This window comes from Podarcis filfolensis, assembly GCF_964270895.1.
Source record: "Podarcis filfolensis genome assembly, chromosome: 15".
NCBI classification, from domain to species: Eukaryota; Metazoa; Chordata; class Lepidosauria; order Squamata; family Lacertidae; genus Podarcis; species Podarcis filfolensis.
The window spans coordinates 16803753-16823069 of NC_139618.1; the positions used below are offsets into that span (position 1 = coordinate 16803753).

Genomic DNA, 19317 nt, shown 5'->3' on the forward strand with positions numbered 1-19317 from the left:
ACATGGATGATTGTTGATTTTTGGAGACATTTTGGACTCGAAACATTGGAAGCTCTTGCAGTGAATGTTCTCCTTTGTTCACAAATAAACGCAACAGTGCCAGTGCAACCCAGATGTTACTACTCTCTGTTATAATGACAGGGCAAAAGGGACACCAATCTGGATCTCTCTCATTCTGGAAAAGATCGAGCAAAAATTGGGTTTGAGGTCTTCTGTATATTGCTTTACAGGGCACATTTCTATTTGAGAAGAGCATGTTGGAGACTTTTTGAGTGCCTTTTGGACCACATGGAACACATTCAGATTTGTGGGACAATGCCATGGCCATGTGATTCTTTAGTGACCTCTGCTGGCATCACCAATTATCACACAGCATCCTTCCCCTGACTGTTCATGCCTCTATTTCCCTCTTTCTCATGTTCCTTTCCTGTGTGTGCTTTAGATTACAAGCCCCTTGGGCCAGGGAGCTGTCATCAGCACACAGGCAAAAATATATATTCTGGATCATCACAGGCAGCTGCCTGCAGCCCTAACGACATGCATCAGTATTTTTTCTTATGTGTGCATGCTGCCAGGAAATGAGAGGGATGCAACTTTTCATTTGTATACCTTTGTATACCTCTGTTTTTATTGGCTTAACCAATAAATGATGCCAGAAGGAAGATGCTCCAGACAACTGTGCCTTTGAATATGTGTGTGTGATCCAGAGATTTCAAAGAATAGAATAGAATAGAACTATAGGGTTGGAAGGGACCCCAAAGGTCATTTAGTCCAACCCCCTCAAATGCAGGAATCACAGATAAACAAGAGCTAATAGATGGCCATCCAACCTCTGCTTTAAAACTTCCAATGAAGGAGAGTCCCTCACATTCAATGGGAGTCCATTCCACTGTCAAACAGCTTATTGTCAGGAAGTTCTTAATGTTTAGCTGGAATATCCTTTCTTATCATTTGAATCCATTGGTTTGAGTCCTATCCTCTAGAGGAGCAGAAAACAAGCTTTCTCCATCTTCCATGTGGCAGCTCTGGACTACCTGGAGGTACCTGGTTGACCATCTAGGCTGCTAGATTAGATGGACGCCCCCCCCAACCCACTTGTGTGGGTGGAGACTTGGCAAAGGTGTGTGTCTAAAAGAGAGAATTATGGCTGTAGTCATTACATTGCATTTTCATGTCTGCAAAGTGTGGGATGCAAAGCCTTCATCAAACAAAGCTGCTCTTGTCAAGGTCAGCTGGTGCGGTAGATCTGAACCTGCCGAGAACAAGATGTGCAGATGTGCCAAGAGACAGGGAGCCTGGCATCTGGGCACTGGGAAGCACACCTGGATCGCAGCCAAAGCAAAGAGGTAATAAAGATACAGATGGCGTGATCCAAAATGTGCCTGTCAAGATCCATGTTACAATGTTTCAGCATCTAATGAATGAAATGCATCTGCTTTGGGGAACAGAATCCAAGGTTTTTGGTAGAATCCCATTTTCTTTTTCTCCCAGTGTGATTCAGTACGACAGAGTGATGGTCTGATTGCAGCGCAGAGCAGGCTATTGATCACCAGTCTCATCACTCTGCTTCCTCCTCCTTATCCAAAAATCCGCTTTCTAGAATGCTTCTGTGCCCTCTTGGCTGTCAGATGTCTTTTGTGTGCCACCCCAGAAGCAGAAAAAGAGCACACTGTGGTGAGTCTATTCTTGGGTGATGCATGACCTAATCAAACCCAGAGGCATCTTTGAAATCTTGGACCAGAAATCTGCTCTGACAAGATGTCCAACCAGGTTTTGTTTTTCTGCACACCCAGGAGATTCACACTTCATTTATTGCAGGAGGAATGAAGAGCTTGGCCTGGCATCGGAAGCCACCTGTGATCTGGGAATCTGCATGGCCTTGTCATGGGCTGAGGAACGTGGACTCCTGAAGCAGGAGAAGAATCTGGGGTTCCCCAGAATGCAGAGGACTCAAAAACCTTGGCTGAAGCTGGTCAGTAATTGAATGGGAGATCTTCCCAAACCTTAATTGCATTGCATGGAGTTCCATAAAAGGGAGGTGGGATTTCAATGCAATAAATCATTATTAGTAGTATTAGAATTAGTATTGTTTGCATTTATATCCCAACTTTTCCTCCAAGGAGCTCATGGTGACACACATGGTTTCCCCCCTCTGCATTTAATCCCCACAACAACCATGTGAGGTAGGTGAGGACGAGAGGCAGTGAATGGCCTCTAAGGTGAACTTGAGTGGACTTGAGTGAACCCAGTGAACTTGAGCAGGGGCTGAGTCATAGCTGTCAACTTATAGATTTGAAAATAAGGGACCAGCAGCCTTGAAAATAAGGGATCAGCAGCCAAAATAAGGGATTTTCCAAGCACGGGTACGTTCAATTTCTGAGCTCCTCCAAGCCAAAGGCAGAAAGCCCAGCCAGCAGCCAACCGAAGCCTCAAGCGGTGGTTCCCACAGTGCAGCAACCCGGCAAAGGGGATGCAGCAAGGAAAACCACTGTCACCTCTCCGCTGGGAAGCGCTGAGCAAAGGTGAGTCCCCAGGCAACGCAGCCGATTTGATTGGCACAAGGCATGCAAGCTCCACCCCCCAGTCGTTCTTAGACTCCTTATTGGGTGAGCAACGCAGCCAAGCAACACAGCTGGAGCCTCCCTCCTCCCTGGCCAACAGGGAGGGAGGGAGAGGAGCTGCTTCCTTCGAAACCCGGGAAATTTAAGGGGCATCATCAGTAAGGGACAGCAGCGGGACACAGCTGCTTATATCCCACCTTTTCCTCCAGATAAGGGAATTTCCTTCCAAATAAGGGACGGTTGACAGCTATGGGCTGAGTGGTGACTGTGACCTTGGATACCAGCCTGCATCTTTCAGCCTGGCCTACCTCACAGGGTTGTTGTGAGGATGAATTGGGGAGGAGATGAACCATGGACACCACCCTGAGCTCATGGGAGGAAAAGGTGGGCTAGAAATGCAACAAATAAATAAATATGAATGAATGAATGAATGAATGAATGTGAGCTTCCTGATAGCATCATGAGCACAAACAGTCATGAATTTAAAAGGATGCCTGAAGGGCCCAATATATGACTGCCTGCTTTTTTTTAAAAAAAATAAAAAATCTGTTCAGGCAAGCCTCCCCAGGCATGTCATTTCATTACACAGATTTTTTTTTTAAGCACTGTTGGCTTTATTTATATATTGAAAATGTTATTATGTCTGCCTTTTCGTAAGATCTGTTGATTTTATTAGCATTTTCTTGCATATAAATTATATTCAAGACAAGGAGCGAATGTGACTGTGCACTTCAATGTATTTCGTTTTTCTTGCTTTAAACAAGGTCTTCTGATATTAGACTGTCCTTGCATACTGTGGGGCTGCAAGTAAAATGCTCCCACCCACCCACCCCAGTGTCCTGCTCTTCTCATCTTTGGAAATACAATAAAACAAGGTCAAGAGATCAGAAAATGGCCATAATGGCTGGGATGTGTTATCTTTTCAAACACCTTCACTGGCACTGGGAATTGTCACTAGCCACAAAGGCCAAGGCTGAGCTGTACTACTTTCATAAGCCTCCCCGTCTTTAGGGAGATGACTTTTGATGGAGGTCCCAGTCTTGGCTCCCATTTACTCAGCTAGCATATAATTGAGGGCATGGACTCTGAAGAATCAGGTCCCTGTTGCCCCAGTGCAAATGTCAATGCAGTTTTGCCTCTGGCAGATGAAGGTCATTAAATGCTGCAGTTAAAGACTGCTGGTTCCCTATAAGGAAAACCCTAAAACACAGAACAATCCTCAGACTGTCTCTCGGCCACAGCTCTTCTATCTGATTCACAAGACTAGCAAAAGGTCTATAATAAATCCCAGCATAGATTTAACATCCAGAGCAAATTTTGCACAATAAACCTAAAATGTGGAAATTGTTTCAGGAGCAGAGGTTGCTATGCATGAGCCTTGCGGGTGGGCAGTGGGTGGTTTGCCCAGACAAAATGAGCTAAACTTCAAGTAATTCCTGACCAGAGACCGGATGGAAGGGACTCCAAGGGTCATCTAGTCCAACCCCTCCAGCAATGCATCATCATCATAATAATAATAATAATAATAATAATAATAATAATAATAATAATTATTTATACCCTGCCCATCCGGCTGGGTTTCCCCAGCCACTCTGGACAGCTCCCAACAGAATAAAAACAGAATAAAACATCAAACATTTAAAACTTCCCTAAACAGGGCTGCCTTCAGGTGTTTTCTAAAAGTCTGATAGTTGTTTATTTCCTTGACATCTGATGGGAGGGTGTTCCACAGGGCGGGTGCCACCACCGAGAAGGCCCTCTGCCTTGTTCTTGGTAACCTCACATCTCACAGTGAGGGAACTGCCAAAAGGCCCTCTGATTTGGACCTCAGTGCAGAGGCAACGCTAGCTGCTCCGGCACCCGGTATACAGGCTGTTTAGGGCTTTAAAGGTCAGCAGCAACAATTTGAATTGTGCTCGGAAATGTACTGGGTGCCAATGTAGGTTTTTCAGGACAGGTGTTATATGGTCTCAGCAGCCACTCTCGGTCACCAGTCCAGCTGCTGCAGGAATCAGAGATCAGCAAGAGTCAATAGATGGCCATCAAACCTCTGTTTAAAAACCTCCAATGCACGAGAGTCCACCACCTCCTGAGGGAGTCTTTTCTGCTGGAGAACAACTCTTACTGCAGAAAGTTCTTCCCGATGCATTGGAAAAAGCAGAGTGCCACAGCTTCAGACTGTATGGGAAAATCCAACTGGAAGACCAATTGTATATCGAGGAGGTAGTAATTCTAACATGGTCACCCTTCCTGCCTCTGTTCCTTCCCCCTTCCTGGCAGCTGTTAAGTTTTTGAAGGTGTGAGAACCTTCTCTGATGTCCTGATCAGTTGGGAGGAGGTGAATCCCCCCCCCCACACACAGCTGCCTTAATCAGTCTGGGAGGTTAGTGCTGGGGACCTTCTTTAATAGTGGAAATTGTTATTGGAAAGTGAGGCACTGGGAGGAGATGGCTATCTATAAAATCAGATGGTTTGGGCAGAGTGATTTAGAAGTTTGTACACGGACTGGGCTATGCAATCTACGGCTACCTAGGGGAGTCACTTCGCCACTTCTTGAGGGCTTCCAAGTGGCAGATAGAAGTGCATGTCTGGTATGTATAGGTTGCTTGCTATTTAGGAATTAAATCTTCTCCTCACTCCCTTGTGTTTTGTATTGCTTCTGAATCTTTGTTAAAAAAAAACCACCCTTAATTTGGCAAGACACAGACCAGGAGTCCATAGAACAGGAGAAGCTCCAACAGGTGAACCACCTCTTGATCCTTCCCAAGTAGATGTACCAGCACCTGTGCTGTTTTTCCAGAAAAAGAGATGCTGGAACTCACAATGAACACTTTTATAATGGCAATGGTGCCCACCTAAGAGGTGCTGGAACTGAGTTCTGGTGAGTTCCAGTTTTAAAAAAGCCCTGACCAGCACCACATCCTGTCTCCATGGTTGAGGAAATACAGTTCCCATCATCTCAGGTCATTTGTCCCATTATCTCAGGTCATTCATGGAAGTCCAACAATGTTTGGAGGCCACGGGTTCCCATCCCTGATTTCAATTAAAATTCCCTTGGGAGCCTGCACTATTTGGGGTCAAAGAAGTGGCCTGTAACTTTCTTGCTGCTCAGGTACATATGCAAAGCTACCCTACAGGTGACAAACTTGCCTAAGTCATCCAGCCACCATCTAATTTCAAAATAACTTGATTGACTTCCTAGAAAATTCCCAAAAGGAGAATGTTGTAGGAAGGGCAATGGAGAATCCAGTCTGCCTCAGAATTATATTCGGTATCTTGCAAGAGGGAATCAAACACAGGCTGGAAATTTACACAATTAATATGACAACATCCAGTCCCCTTAAAAAAAAAAAAGCTGGGATTTCTGCATTTTGGAAAGCTATGTGGGGATGCATTGAAAAATGTGGGATGAACAAATGAGTAACAGGAAGACAAGTAATCGCCCCACGAGCAAACCATGATGAATGCAGGATTTTCATCTAACCTCCCCACAAACAAATCAGAACTGATGTGCAGTAAAGGCAGGCATAGTCTGACCACCACATAAAGTTTCTGCAAGCAGATCAGGTCATCTGGAGGGCATGAATGTGCACAGAGTCTGCAGACATTTATTGGCCTGTTATAGAATTTACCAGACAGATGTTCTGTGGGCCTAGGAAATGCACGCCTATCAGGGAACACAGTTAATTGCCTGGTATCTGGATGTCTGATAGACTTGGTCTTGCTTATGTTCTCATCCATGTTCTCCTCCTAGCAGAGACCCAAGGAACTTGCCAATTAGCAGAAGAAATTGCTACCGGGCTTGTTGTCCCCCAGGCTCTCAGTGGAAGCTGGCCCACGCACTGGAACAGATTGCAGGCTTGGTCCCTCGGATGGCTGGTCCGGATTCCTGCCAGGCAAGAGCTTCCGTGTGCCCTTAGGGGAATTGGCTTTCATCCCCCCCCCCCCAGCTTGGCATTAACATATCAAAGGACCTGGAATTGGAACTCTTCCCATTATTTCTTAAGCAGGGGTGGATGAAATACTGAGAGCTCCAGATCACAGGAATCTGTGCATTAACCTCCCTTCCATAACTGATAGCTCTACCTTGGAAAAACAGTGAAACTAGAGGCCACAGAGTCAGAATAAAATGCAGAAAAGTCCACTGAATAGTGCAGTAAGGCTTTTAAGAGGGTTCAGGGAGGGTCCATCTGGTTCTCTGATTCAGGCAGACAGATGTCTTGGGCTAGCAGTAAACTGAGCCAAAATGACTCCCTCTAAATTCTCTGGCAAGTGGCCCATTTTCTCTATCCTGGTCTCATCAAGGAGAACGAGGGTGGACAAAAATGATCTAAGAGGCCCTTCTGGATGCTGATCTTCATGAAGACTCTTCTACCCCAATGAGAGGCTGACAAACGGGAAGTGACATCTCCATCCCGGAGACTAACTTGCATACCAAATTAAAACATTGCCCCGAGACTCTGTCTTTGACTTCATGTCTTCCTATGGAAGGGAAGACTAGGGAAGACAGACAGAGCTGACTCAGAGAAGGCCTTGGCTCTTGTCACTGGTGGCTTCCACAAAGAGATAAATCAAATGAATAATGACTTGGAGGTAAATCAGGACTGAGTCACTGCAACTATCGCAGGATAGCCCAACCTGTCAAAGAACTAGTACAGATCAGCTAACATTGACAGAAGCAGAACAGATTCTCATCATTTAAACGTGGAGTTTTCCAAGCAAGGGAGCCTTATCAAGTGATAAGGTTAACATCAGGAAGCTATCTCCGCCACTGTGTATAGGGAATGACTTTAAGCACTCTTATTTGCTTGGAGTCTTTGAGGTGCAACCAGCCCAACATTGCGGTGCGCCTGGTAGAATGGCTTTGAGTAGCTGTGCTTAATCACACGATTCAGTGGACGAATCAAGTGAAAGCACCACAGATATGCATTGTGAAATCAAATTTAATCCAGAGAAATCAAATGTGGCTGCTGATCTGCACAAACCCAGGGAAAGGGTTTTGTTAGCAGGATGAGTAAGGATGTGGCTTTTCAGAGGCTCAGAGCTGATCCAATGCATGCGTGCAGGCCATTTGATGTCCTATTGTTCACACACCTCACAGCTGGGCACATGAAATGCCTTTGTCCAAAAGCAGTGTGCCTGAGTTGATATGAAAGCTCTGCTGGTGAGCTTTGATCTCTGACGGCTGATGAAACCTCTGTGCTGGAACTCATTCTCAGATAAAAGAGATCATAGAATTGTAGAGTTGGGAGGGGTCCCAAGGGTCATCTAGTCCAACCCCCTGCAATGCAGGAATCTCAATTAAAGCATCCATGACAGAAAAAAGCCCTCCAAGGCAGGAGAGCCCACCACCTTACGAGGGAGGCTGTTCCACCGTCAAACAGCTCCTGCCGTCAGAAGGTTCTCCCTGATGTTTAGAATCTCCTTATCCCGGTGGCCTTATCCCCTCTGCAATTGGCATTCACAGGTAGAGGCAGCTTGTGATCTTAGAAGTAACCCTTAGCCATAATGATTGACAGCCATAATCTGATAATTTGTCAGTGCCCTTTAAAGCCATCTAAGCCAGTAGTCAAACATAGGAAGATGTCTTACACTGAGGCAGACCATTGGTCCATCTTGCCTGGTATTGTGCACACTGATTGGCAGAGGCTCTCCAGAGTTTCAGGCAAGCAACTCTCCCAACCCCACCTGGAGATGAACCCGGGACCTTCTGCATGCACAGCAGATGCTCAGCCACTGAGCTATGTCCCTTCTTCACTTCAGAAGAGTAGGAAGTTGGTGACAGACAAGATCATAGTTGGGTCTCAGTCTCATCCTGCTCGCTTTCCCAGACTTCTCAGTGTTTGCTTTGCAGATACTGAGATTAAAAAGGAGGCAACAGAAAGAACACTTCTAAATTGGCCTGTTTCAATTCAGTCAAGGCCTGATTCAAGCCTTTTGAAATCAGCCTTCTTGAAGCCTACGATGTAATCCCACAATGCCCTCTGTTCATAAACCCTGTAAGCAAAAACTCAGAGTTTAATCTGGTGGACTTCCCATACTGAACATCTGTGAGAAGCAAATACCAGGCTAAATGGGCCCCCTTTGGCCTGATCCAGCAGGACCTTTCTTAGCACTTGCTAGAAGTTAACCCTGTGCCAGGCTGATGTTCAAATCAAATCAAAGGTCATTGTAACTTTTGCAGAAGTGATGCAGGAACAGCAGAAGGCAAAACCTCCACATCCCAGCAGATGGCAGTCAATGTTAACCTCCAGGTAGCCTGCACAGTCTTCTCACAAATAAGGGGAAATGTCAAATGTTTTAGTTTCCTTAACTAACTTTTTTTTGGGGGGGAGGGAGGGTGATTTCAAGTGTAAATCCATCGATTTGTGCTTTACTGATGACACCCACTGTGCTAGAACCCACAGAGGAGATGCTGGGTACAGGGGTGGGGGGGCTGGTTAGAAAGAAGCTGATGGACCTGCAAGAAAATGTTACGGTGTGGACTACTCCTTTTCAGGGTTCCAGACAGCTGTGTCCACTTTCAGGATACTCCATTCCACCCACCCACCCCCCTAGTTTTCTGCCTTTACCGCACCAGTCAGCCAAGCCTGTTGGTATCTCTTAGCTTGTAGATGGATGGGGCTGTTTTAGCCACATCAGCACTTGGGAAACGAGTTTGCTCTCAGTAAGAACAACGTAAGAACTTAAGAAGAGCCTGGTGGGTCAGCTAATGGCCTGTTTAGTTCTGCATCCTGTTCTCACAGTGGCTGCTGACCAGATGCATGTCAGAAACCTGCAAACAGGACCTGAGCAGAAGAGCCCTCTCCCCTTCCAGGGTTTCCAGGTGGGGAATTGCTATCAAGTTGCATAGCTGACCTACAAAGAAATGCACCTCTCCCGCCCACTTTGTTGTGCTGCATTGCATAGATTATTGTTGTTGTTGTTTAGTCGTTTAGTCGTGTCTGACTCTTTGTGACCCCATGGACCAGAGCACGCCAGGCACTTCTGTCTTCCACTGCCTCCCGCAGTTTGGTCAAACTCATGCTGGTAGCTTCGAGAACACTGTCCAGCCATCTCGTCCTCTGTCATCCCCTTCTCCTTGTGCCCTCAATCTTTCCCAACATCAGGGTCTTTTCCAGGGAGTCTTCTCTTCTCATGAGGTGGCCAAAGTATTGGAGCCTCAGCTTCACAATCTGTCCTTCCAGTGAGCACTCAGGGCTGATTTCCTTCAGAATGGAGAGGTTTGATCTTCTTGCAGTCCATGGGACTCTCAAGAGTCTCCTCCAGCATCATAATTCAAAAGCATCAATTCTTCGGCGATCAGCCTTCTTTATGGTCCAGCTCTCACTTCCATGCATCACTACTGGGAAAACCATAGCTTTAACTGGAAGATTGCATAGATTACAAAGCCTGAAAGCATCCTGAGAGCCATTCCCTTTGGAGACACACCTGTGGACAGGTGCTCAGGCTCCTGGCTCCTGGCCTTGCTGTGTCCCCTCCCATTTTCTTTCACCACCCCCACCTCCATGCAACACAGCTTCTCTCTGTGTCAGGCTGTCAATGCACAGCTTCCTGCTCTGCTAAAAGTCGTTCCAAATCTTATTATAAAGGTTTCGCTTAAGGCGGGAACACGGTGTCTTTGCATGAAGGGGACATCGCCCTTGCCACCTTTAAGAAAACTGCGTCCCCTTTTGTCCTGCACCCCAGGCAGAGAAACAACCAGCACTTAGCCTCTGTTAAAAGTTCAAGGGTGTAAGGAAGCTTGTCTCTCTCCCTCAGCAACAAAAATGATTGCAAAGTCATTTTCTTTTAGGGGTTCTCCCCCCACTTCTTCTTCCAATGAAGAGTATCTCATGGAACTGGTGCTGTGTGATGGGACTCCCTTTGCTTCTGTTGTGTGTGATGTGCTTGCATTTAAGGTAGTGGGTAAATAATTGGAGCAATCTTGATTTCTTTTCTTTTTTTCCTTTTAAAAAAAGTATTTTTATTGAATTTTATCCAAATGACAAAATAGAACTTTGTGAGACAAATGCATAAAAACCAAACCAAGGCTGGCATGGGATGTTATATTCACAAGAAGAAATGATACAGCTGGTTATCTGGATATTTGCAGTTAGATACAGGCAGGTAACTGGAGAGTGCCGTCATAAGCAACGAAAGAGGAAGAGGTGAGGCACACAGCACTTGTAAGTTATAAAGAAACAGAAGCCTACAGCTGAAGCCATCAGAGGCACAAGGAGTACCAAGAATAAAAGGTTCTATATTACATCAAGGGGGGGGGAATCCAACCACTTAGATGTTACTTATCCCAAATTTCTTGAGAGGCTTGTAGAAGAGATAAATCTAAATTTCAGATGATGTCTTAATTTCCAAATGGCACCTGGTCCTGCCAGTTGAATTATTATGTGCTGTTGTTGCTGTGAGATTCGAGAGCAAACAATATGGTTGGCAGAGGGGGAGAGCATGCATGAGAATCAGAAATGCTTTTTCTGGGCAATATTTCTAAGATAAAGAGGACACTGCTATTGCCATGTTTATCTAGAATAGTATCTGGCAATACCCTACAGTAGGGGTGGGGAAACCTCTGGTCTGGGGGCCAACAGTGATCCTCCAAACATCTCTACCTGGCCCTCCAAGCTCTCCCCATGCCCCCCACCTTCACAGGCCCAGCTTCAAACCCCAGATATTTTTGCCAGGCTGGACTGCAACCTTGAGTGTGTGCACAGCCTGCTGCGCAAAGGTAAAAAAAAAAATTGCTTCTTGGACTGCCAACCACTGTCATAGGACCCTTGGAATTGAGTGTGTCCCTTGGGCTGGAAAAGGGCTCCTCAACCCTGATCTATAGACCATGAACATGGCTTCCAGGAAAGGGTTTTGGTTCAGTAGTTGAGCACATCCTTTCCATACAGATCTCAAATACCATTCCTGGGAGCTATGAATTGGTTAAAGAGGTTGGCATTTATTGAATTAAAGTTAAATGAGCTGACATTTAGAGCCAATAATGCCCATCACCCAGTCAAACTGCACAGCTCAGTTGGCTAGAGCATGGTGCTGAAAACACGATGGTTGCAGGTTCAGTAAAGGCAAAGGACACCTGAACGGTTAAGTCCAGTCACATTTGACTATGGGATGCAGCGCTCATCTCCACTTTCAGGCTGAGGGAGACAGCATTTGTCCACAGACAGCTTTTCCAGGTCATGTGGCCAGCATGACTAAACCGCTTCTGGCACAACGGAACACCGTGATGGAAACCAGAGTGCACGGAAATGCCGTTTACTTTCCTGCCACAGCAGTACCTATTTATTTACTCGTGGTGGTATGCTTTCAAACTGCTAGGTTGGCAGGAGATGGGACAGAGCAACGGGAGCTTACCCCGCTGTGCAGATTCAAACTGCCGACCTTACAATCGGCAAGCCCCAAAGACTCGGTAGTTTATACCACAGCACCACCCGCATCCCTGGTTTGATCCCCATATGGGACAGCTGCAGATTGGACTAGATGATCCTCAGGATCCCTTCCAGCTCTGTTCTTTTAAGCCTAAATCTAAGCCCAGCATTGCAATTCCTGCCAATCAAAACTCCTGAGGCACCCTACAGTGAACGAAGCAAGTTGCCCAGGACCCAAGAACGGCATAGATAGGAGAGATGGATTCAGTGCAAGGAGATGCCATTGAAGAATAGGGATGAGAAAGTCAAAGGGCCAAATGCAGCAATTGCTTGATTATTGGGAAATGGCTATTGTGGTGATATCATTGACTGTTCTGATTTATCACCTAATTGCTTAGCTGTGGGAGGCAAGCCAGATGAAAAGAGTTATCATTTGAACAGCAGCACACAAGGTTTCATTTTTCACGCGACTCTCCTTTGTTTGGAACTGCATGACATCAGAGAGAAGAGTTAACCAATCTCTGGTGGCAGTTTTGCAAACTTAAATTCGCTGTCCTTAAGCTGTGAGAGGGACTGGAAAGTGCTATTAATCATTGGGACATGGCGCTGGATGCCTCCATCAGTCTGCTGCACACATGGAGCAGGAGAACTGAAGAAGAGCCTGCTGGATCAGGCCAATGGCCTAGCCAGACTAGCATCCTGTTCTCACAGTGGCCATCCAGATGCCCCACTGGAAAACCCACAAGCAGAGCCTGAGCCCGCCAGCCCCACCTGTGGTTTTTCAGCAGCTGATATTCAGAAGCATTACTGCCCCTGACTATGGAAGCAGAGCAGAGCCACCATGGCTAGAAGTTATCAGCCTTCTTCTCCATGAATTTATCCTGTGCTTTTCTAAAGCCATCTAGGGTGGGGAACATCACTGCCTCCTGTGGCAGTGAGTTCCACAGTCTAACTATGCTCTGCGTGAAGAAGGACTTTCTTCCATCTGTCCTGAATCTTCCAACATTCAGCTTCATGGGATATCTGTGAGTTCTAGTGTTATGAAAGAAAGGGGGGAGAGACTTTTCTCTATCCACTTTCTCCAGGCCAGGCATCATTTCATAAACTTCTATTATGTCACCTCCCACCAGCCTCTTCTCTAAAGTTCCACATGCTAACTGGCAGGGACAGGGAGACTGTGGCCCTTGGATATTGCTGGACAGCAGCTGTGACCACTGGCCATGCAGAGACTGATGGGAGTTGGAGTCCACTGGCATGTGGAGAGCCCTGCCCAGATCCTCATCTCTTGATGTAGGTCTTTGGTTTCTAACAAGCTCTACAGAGGAGATTCTAGAGCAGGGTTGGAGAATCTGTGGCCCTCTGGATGTTGCTGGACTCCAACTCCCATCACCCCTTGCCCATTGCCCATGCTGCCTGGGTCTGATGGGAGATGGAGTCCAACAGCACCTAGAGACCCACAAGTCCCCCTTCCCTGGCCTAAAGGTTGGGCTTCTTCCCACACTACTGATATCTGCTAGGTTTTTATTTACAACAAGAGGTGCTCTGAGCACCTGGATCCATACTTTTCCATATTGTCTCACATTTGTACACACAAACAGTACCTATAGCAAAGGAAAACATCTCTGCTTCGGCTGCCAGGAAAGGTTTGGCAGAATTTGAGGTTGGCAACACAAGCAAAAGCTGAGAATAGAGAGTAGGAGCCAAGCATCTGAGGCCAGCTGGCTAAAGCCAACAGACTAGACGAGGTGAACAGGATTGAATAATGGAAAAAGATGCCATCCTTTTCTCCAACCATGGGACATTTTGAAAGGCACACAAGGTGAGAACATGGATGGGAAAGAAGAGTCCGACATTCCGGTTGCAACCCTCTGTACGTTTATCTAGAAGTATACCCTGCCCAGCAGGGTGGCCCTTGCTTCCGAGGAAGCCTGCAGAGGTTCAGGCAATGCATGTCAGAGCCTCCTGCCAATTTTGAGAGACATCCTTGGCTTAGAGACCCTGTTCAAATCATCCCTAATGATGCACGGAGCTGCTTAAGGCGAAAAACCGAAGAAAGTGCTCACGTTCATATATTTAAGTTTGACTCCTGGAGGAGGTAATTTGTCATTTGCTTTTTAATGGAGCAGATAAACATGGACATCAAGAGTGACAACATGGCTCATTAGGTATGCCTCGAAGGTGGGGGGGTGGGGGCGGGAATCGGATGCCTGATCCTGTACAGAACAGAGGAAACATTTTCTTTTTTTAAAAAAAAATGAGCCATAAAATTACCCTAGATTGTCTTCTTTGATCATTCTCTCTATTTCTTATGTTTAGGAGTGTGTGCCATTGTTTGGGAAGTTCAGTTGGCATGCACACACACAGAAAAGAAGGGCAAGAGAAGGTAGGTACTTAGGTAGGTAAGTAGGTAGATAGGGTGACCTGATGGACAGCAAAAACAGCCCAGTAAATAGCTCAGCTGGTAGAGCGGAGGACTGTAGAATGTTTGAAATCATCATCCGTAGGTAGCTGGTTCAATTCCGGCTCAAAGGACAATGTGTGTTTTTTAAAGCTGGGACAGCTCAGTCTTGGGCAAAAGATTCCTGCATTGCCGGGGGTTGAACTAGATGACCTTTGGGTCCCCTTCCAACTCTACAATTCTATAAGGAATGCTAACCGGCTGTAGGAGGAAGCTAAGTGGAAAGGGGAATGGAATAGAGTATCCGGAGAAGGCGGTGTCTGGACTCCTGAAGACGAGCACTCCACACTCCATGGTTTTGTTGTACGTCCCACTTGTATCAGTATAATGCAACCTTTGGGGATTTCATTGTGATTGTTGGCTCTCCACCCGCACACCCTCCTCCTCTTCCACCCACATCCTGCTCTTCCTGCTCTCCTCTTCCCCCGCCACCCTCATTCCTCTTACTCTCCTCCACTTGCCTCATAACCCGACAGTGCGTTACCTCTCCTCTTGTACATGATAAAGGCCCACATTGAGGGTGCCACATGAACAAATAGTCATGCATCCCCATCAGCTTTGGATGTACCTCCAAGCCCTACAGAACTGCTTTGATACGTCTCTTGAGAGCCAGTGCGCTATAATGCTTGGAGCGTATCCAAGCACAACCCCCAACAACCTAACAAAGCTCTCTCTTCCCGCTGAGATGATTGTAATGCATTGCACCCTCCAAAACACTTCAGAAACTGTAACTGGTGCAGAATACCACAGCAAGCGTACTGACTGAACCTGGGCCTTATGAGCACATGATGCCAGTTTCTTGACATCCATTTCTGAGCCCAATAAGTAACCGTTGTTTTGACCTCTAAAGCTCTTTACGGCCTGGGAGCCATACTATCTGACAGACAGCCGCTTCCCCTACACACCCACCTGTGCCCCCCCCCAACAAAGATATGGCAGATGACCACTAGACAGAGGACCTTCTTAGTGGTGGCCCCTCATTTGTGGAAGGCCCTCCCCCAAGAGGTTTGCCTGATGCCTTCTGTAATGTTGTTTCAGCACCAGGAGAAAACATTTTTTAAAAAATTCTCGCAGGCCTTTAAAATATAACCCTCCTGCAATTGCTTTACCTCTGAAGTGTTGAAGCTGTGATTGTATATGATGTTTTCTTATTTTTTACACAGACCGTTGGGAGGCTGCTTTTCGGAATTGCATTTTGCACGGTGGGGTTTTGTCAGTATTACTAGACACTGTGCAGGCCGCCCAGAGGATGCTGAGCAGCTAATTGGGCAACTAATAAATACAGCAACGTAGCCTCCTTGGATTTGCCTGGTCACAGCACAGACAACACCACCTCCGCCACCTCTTCCCTTCTGAGTTCCACCCTTGAACCCTTCCTTCCCTTTGGTGGGTGGCTTGTCTGTCTGTCTGTCTGTTTGTTTGCAGAAACGGATGTGTAAACACCCACCATGTCCCTGTCTCCAGCATTTCCTCTGCCCGCTGCCGCTGCTTTCTGGAGATGCATCTGCCGAGGAAAGAAATAGGAAGCCCAGTTCAGAGAGGCAGATATCTCCTCTCACGCTCTCTTGCTGTGCGCTTGGAATGAGAGATACAGAACTGTCAGCCAGGCAGCCTTGACAGGGAGAGAACGGGCATCTGTGTTTTCTCAAGGCGACTGAGGTTTAATCTCTCGCCCACCCCGCAATCTCTCCGCGCCCCACATCGGCCGTCCTCCTCCTCCGTGCAGCCTCTGAAAGGCACAGTCTTGGCACACAAACCTCTCCTCTCTCCCTCCTCCTTTCCCCTTCCTGCTCATTCAGTACAGATGATGCTCTGATCACATGGATCAACCTCCCTCCTCGCCTCGCCTCCCCTCCCCTCCCCTCCACCCCTTTAAATAGCTATATTACCCAGATAAGTCATTTGTACTATACACAGAGAGAAAGAGAGAGGGAGAGGAAGAGAGGAAGCAGAAGCAGGAGGCATGGAGAGGGAAATTTAACAAGTCAAAGTGGCAGCTGGGGAGGGGTGGGGAGGGGCAGGTAGCAGAAGGCAGAGGTGGCTGAGAAGGAGGGGAGACAGGAGCTGCGTGGCTCCTCTATGCATCTTTTGTTGTAGCAAGCAGGAGGTGAGACGAGGAGGCTCCTTAGCATGGCCGAGAGCTCGCCAGCGTGCAAGCAAGTGGTGATGATGGCATGGACTGGGCAAATGTAGGAGCGGCTGCCCCCTTCCTCCCAGCCTTGGTACCACCGGCTGACCCCGGAGAGCCACACGAGGCACCACCATTTGCAAGTAAGTTGCCTTCCTTTCTCTCGCTCTTGATTGATTTCTCTCTCTCTCTCTCTCTCTCTCTCTCTTCCTTTGGCTGAGGAGGGGCTGGGAAGTTCTCAGAGCAGGCAAGTGGCAGCCGTTTGGGGAGAGGGAGAAGCCCAGGAGAGGACAATCCTACCCACACAGCTCCCTGCTTGCCTGAGGACATATGGGGAACCCGTAAAAGCAAGCTAAGTTTCGGGTGGGTGGGTGGGTGGGTGGGTGTGGGGAGTTCTGCTCCATTGTGGAAACTAGCAGGGCCCAAATGATGCAAAAGTATCACGAAGTTGTTTCGGATGCTGGCCCTGTGTGTGTGGCAAGGAGGGCAAATTAATAAGGAGGGTCCAATGAAGAAAGATGGGTTTGGAACTAAACCGCTGTGTAGTTGGAAATGCACCCCCGAGGCACGCATTTCAGCCTCAGAAATGTTGCATTTTAAGAAAAGGAGACTGTAAGCTGTAAAGAACAGCAGGGACTTGTTAGCACAAGGTGTGACAATGGCCAGTACTAGTCAGGAACGAGGAGAGTTGTAGCCCAACAGCATTTCGAGAGCGCAAGGTTGGAGAAGGCTGGATCAGATGAGTCTTGGAGGATAGCTAAGGGGGATCTCCAGGTGCCGTATATGCTTTGAATACAAAGTGCTTATGACATTCAGTGGGGAGAAGCATCACCTTTGTGCCCTGCCTATGGGGCAGAGTTGGAACCAGACTCCGAGCCCTGGTGAATGTTGGCAGGATCCAGCAGGGCTCTGCTTTTCTGCTTGCATAAGAGATGATTTGGGAACTAACTGCTTAATAATAATAATAATAATTCAACTTGTTCGTTGCTTGCTACCTAAGAAGGTCTCCAAGTGACTTCCATTTCAAAACAGACATGCATCTCGCTCCAACAATGCGACTGATCCCATGGATGAAATGGATTGGAAAAAGTGTTGGGAACGTAGAGTGTGTGTGTTTGAAGTGAGCAGATGGGTGTCAGAGGCAGTGGGAGCCATTGTGATCTCACAGGACTACAGAATGTGAGTTGGAAAGACCTGGATTCAAACCCCCTTCAGCCAAGGACTCATCAGGAGGCCTGTGACTGAGCTCCCATGATGGCAGCTGGCACCACGTTGGGGTTCCAGGAAGGGCTTTCCTTACATTCCTTCCTCCCAAGCACTCCTGAGAACTCACCTTTCCCAGGATGCCTTTGGTTTAACCCAACCTGGTGCCCTCTGGTGTTTGGGGCTACAGCTGCCATCAGCTCCCTTGCTGGCTGGGGCTGATGGGAAGTGCAGTCTGAAACATCTGGAGGGCCTCAGGTTGGGGAAGGAAGGCTGTTGAACTGAAGTCTAAACCCATGTCCACATTCTTTGCTCGTATTTATCCCAGGAGACTTTTGTTTTGCTCCTTCATCTTTTCCTTCCCTCTCTCTTTCCTTCCCCACAAGGGGCCAAACTTCGATGAGGTGGCAGCAGTCCTGTTTCTTTAAACCAGTCGTGTATAAAAGGGGGAGTTCCAATTTTTAGAGGGGAGAGGGGTCCAAGGTCAAGGGAGCTGAGCCCGCCCCCCATTCCCTTCCCCAAAGATTCCCAGCTAACTATAGGTCTTCCAGGTGAGGCTCAGAGCTCAGCTGAGAAGCAGGGGAGGTAGCACAGGAGCCAACTGCTAGGGGTGGAGGTCTCTTTGCCCCCCATAAAATATTTGAGGGGGCCAGGGCCCCCAAAGTTGATGGGCATTGTCATTCAAATGGTGTGTGTGTGCCACATCTTGTGGGATGGGGCTTACCTGGGAACTCTACATTGTTAAGGGTGCAAGGGTGCTAGGAATTGTAGCTCAGTGTACAGTTCCCAGAATTGTTTGGGGAAAGCCATATGCTTTAAATATATGCTGCACATGCAGCCATTGTGACTGGACAAGACCCAGTTATCATATCTAGTATGTCTTTGCCTAGACTTTGATTGCAAGCTTTTAGGGGCAGGGATTTCTCATTTTGGGGGTGGTCATGTCATGCTATACATCAATACCACTAAACACTTCTTCTTGCTGTTGATGTTCACAAAGCCAAATGAAAAAGTCATTTTGTTAAATTCCAGCAAGACCTAGTCGTGCGGACAAACAATGTCACCGTTCAGGCCATCTAAACTTTCCACTGCTGCAGAAGTCACTCTCTCCCTGGCAAAACCGAGGCCAAAAAACTGACTGCAAGTCAGTGAAGTTTGAATCAATCTGAGCCAGAGGTCAGTGCTGGCACGCCGCCGCTGGACCTGGCTTGACTGGGCTGGCATGTGCCAGGAACTTAAGGGCAAAACTCTGTCCTGCGTGCTCAATATAGAGACAGGAGCTGATGCCTCCCGCCTCTGAGACCTGGCCAGTGAAGGAGGCGGGGCCTGGGTGCCCGCTGTCTCCCAGCAGAGGGCAAGGTAAGCTCACCAGTGGGCGATCCCCAAGGACATTCTACTGTGCAAGTCCTGCTGAAATGAATGAAAGACCTGAGCAGGTTGCATTTGCTGCAATGAGGCTTGTGCAGGAAAATATCCTAATGGATTGTGAATGTGTATGGATGCAGAAGGGGGGTCACTTCAGGCCAGGCGAGTGGGACTTGCTTCAGCCCAGGAACTGCATTCCCTTATGGAAGGGGGTGTGGTGGAAGATGCATGCCT

At 47.4% G+C, this 19317-nt stretch overlaps 1 protein-coding gene across 1 annotated transcript in view; it reads left to right on the forward strand.

Annotated features, from left to right (window-relative positions):
- The first annotated feature begins 16226 nt into the window (after nucleotides 1–16226).
- Nucleotides 16227–19317, forward strand: part of KCNJ5 (potassium inwardly rectifying channel subfamily J member 5) — a 36683-nt gene continuing 33592 nt past the window's right edge. The window contains exon 1 of the mRNA XM_083588853.1: nucleotides 16227–16658. The gene's annotated coding sequence lies outside the window, so the exon portion shown is untranslated. The remainder of the gene's footprint in view (nucleotides 16659–19317) is intronic.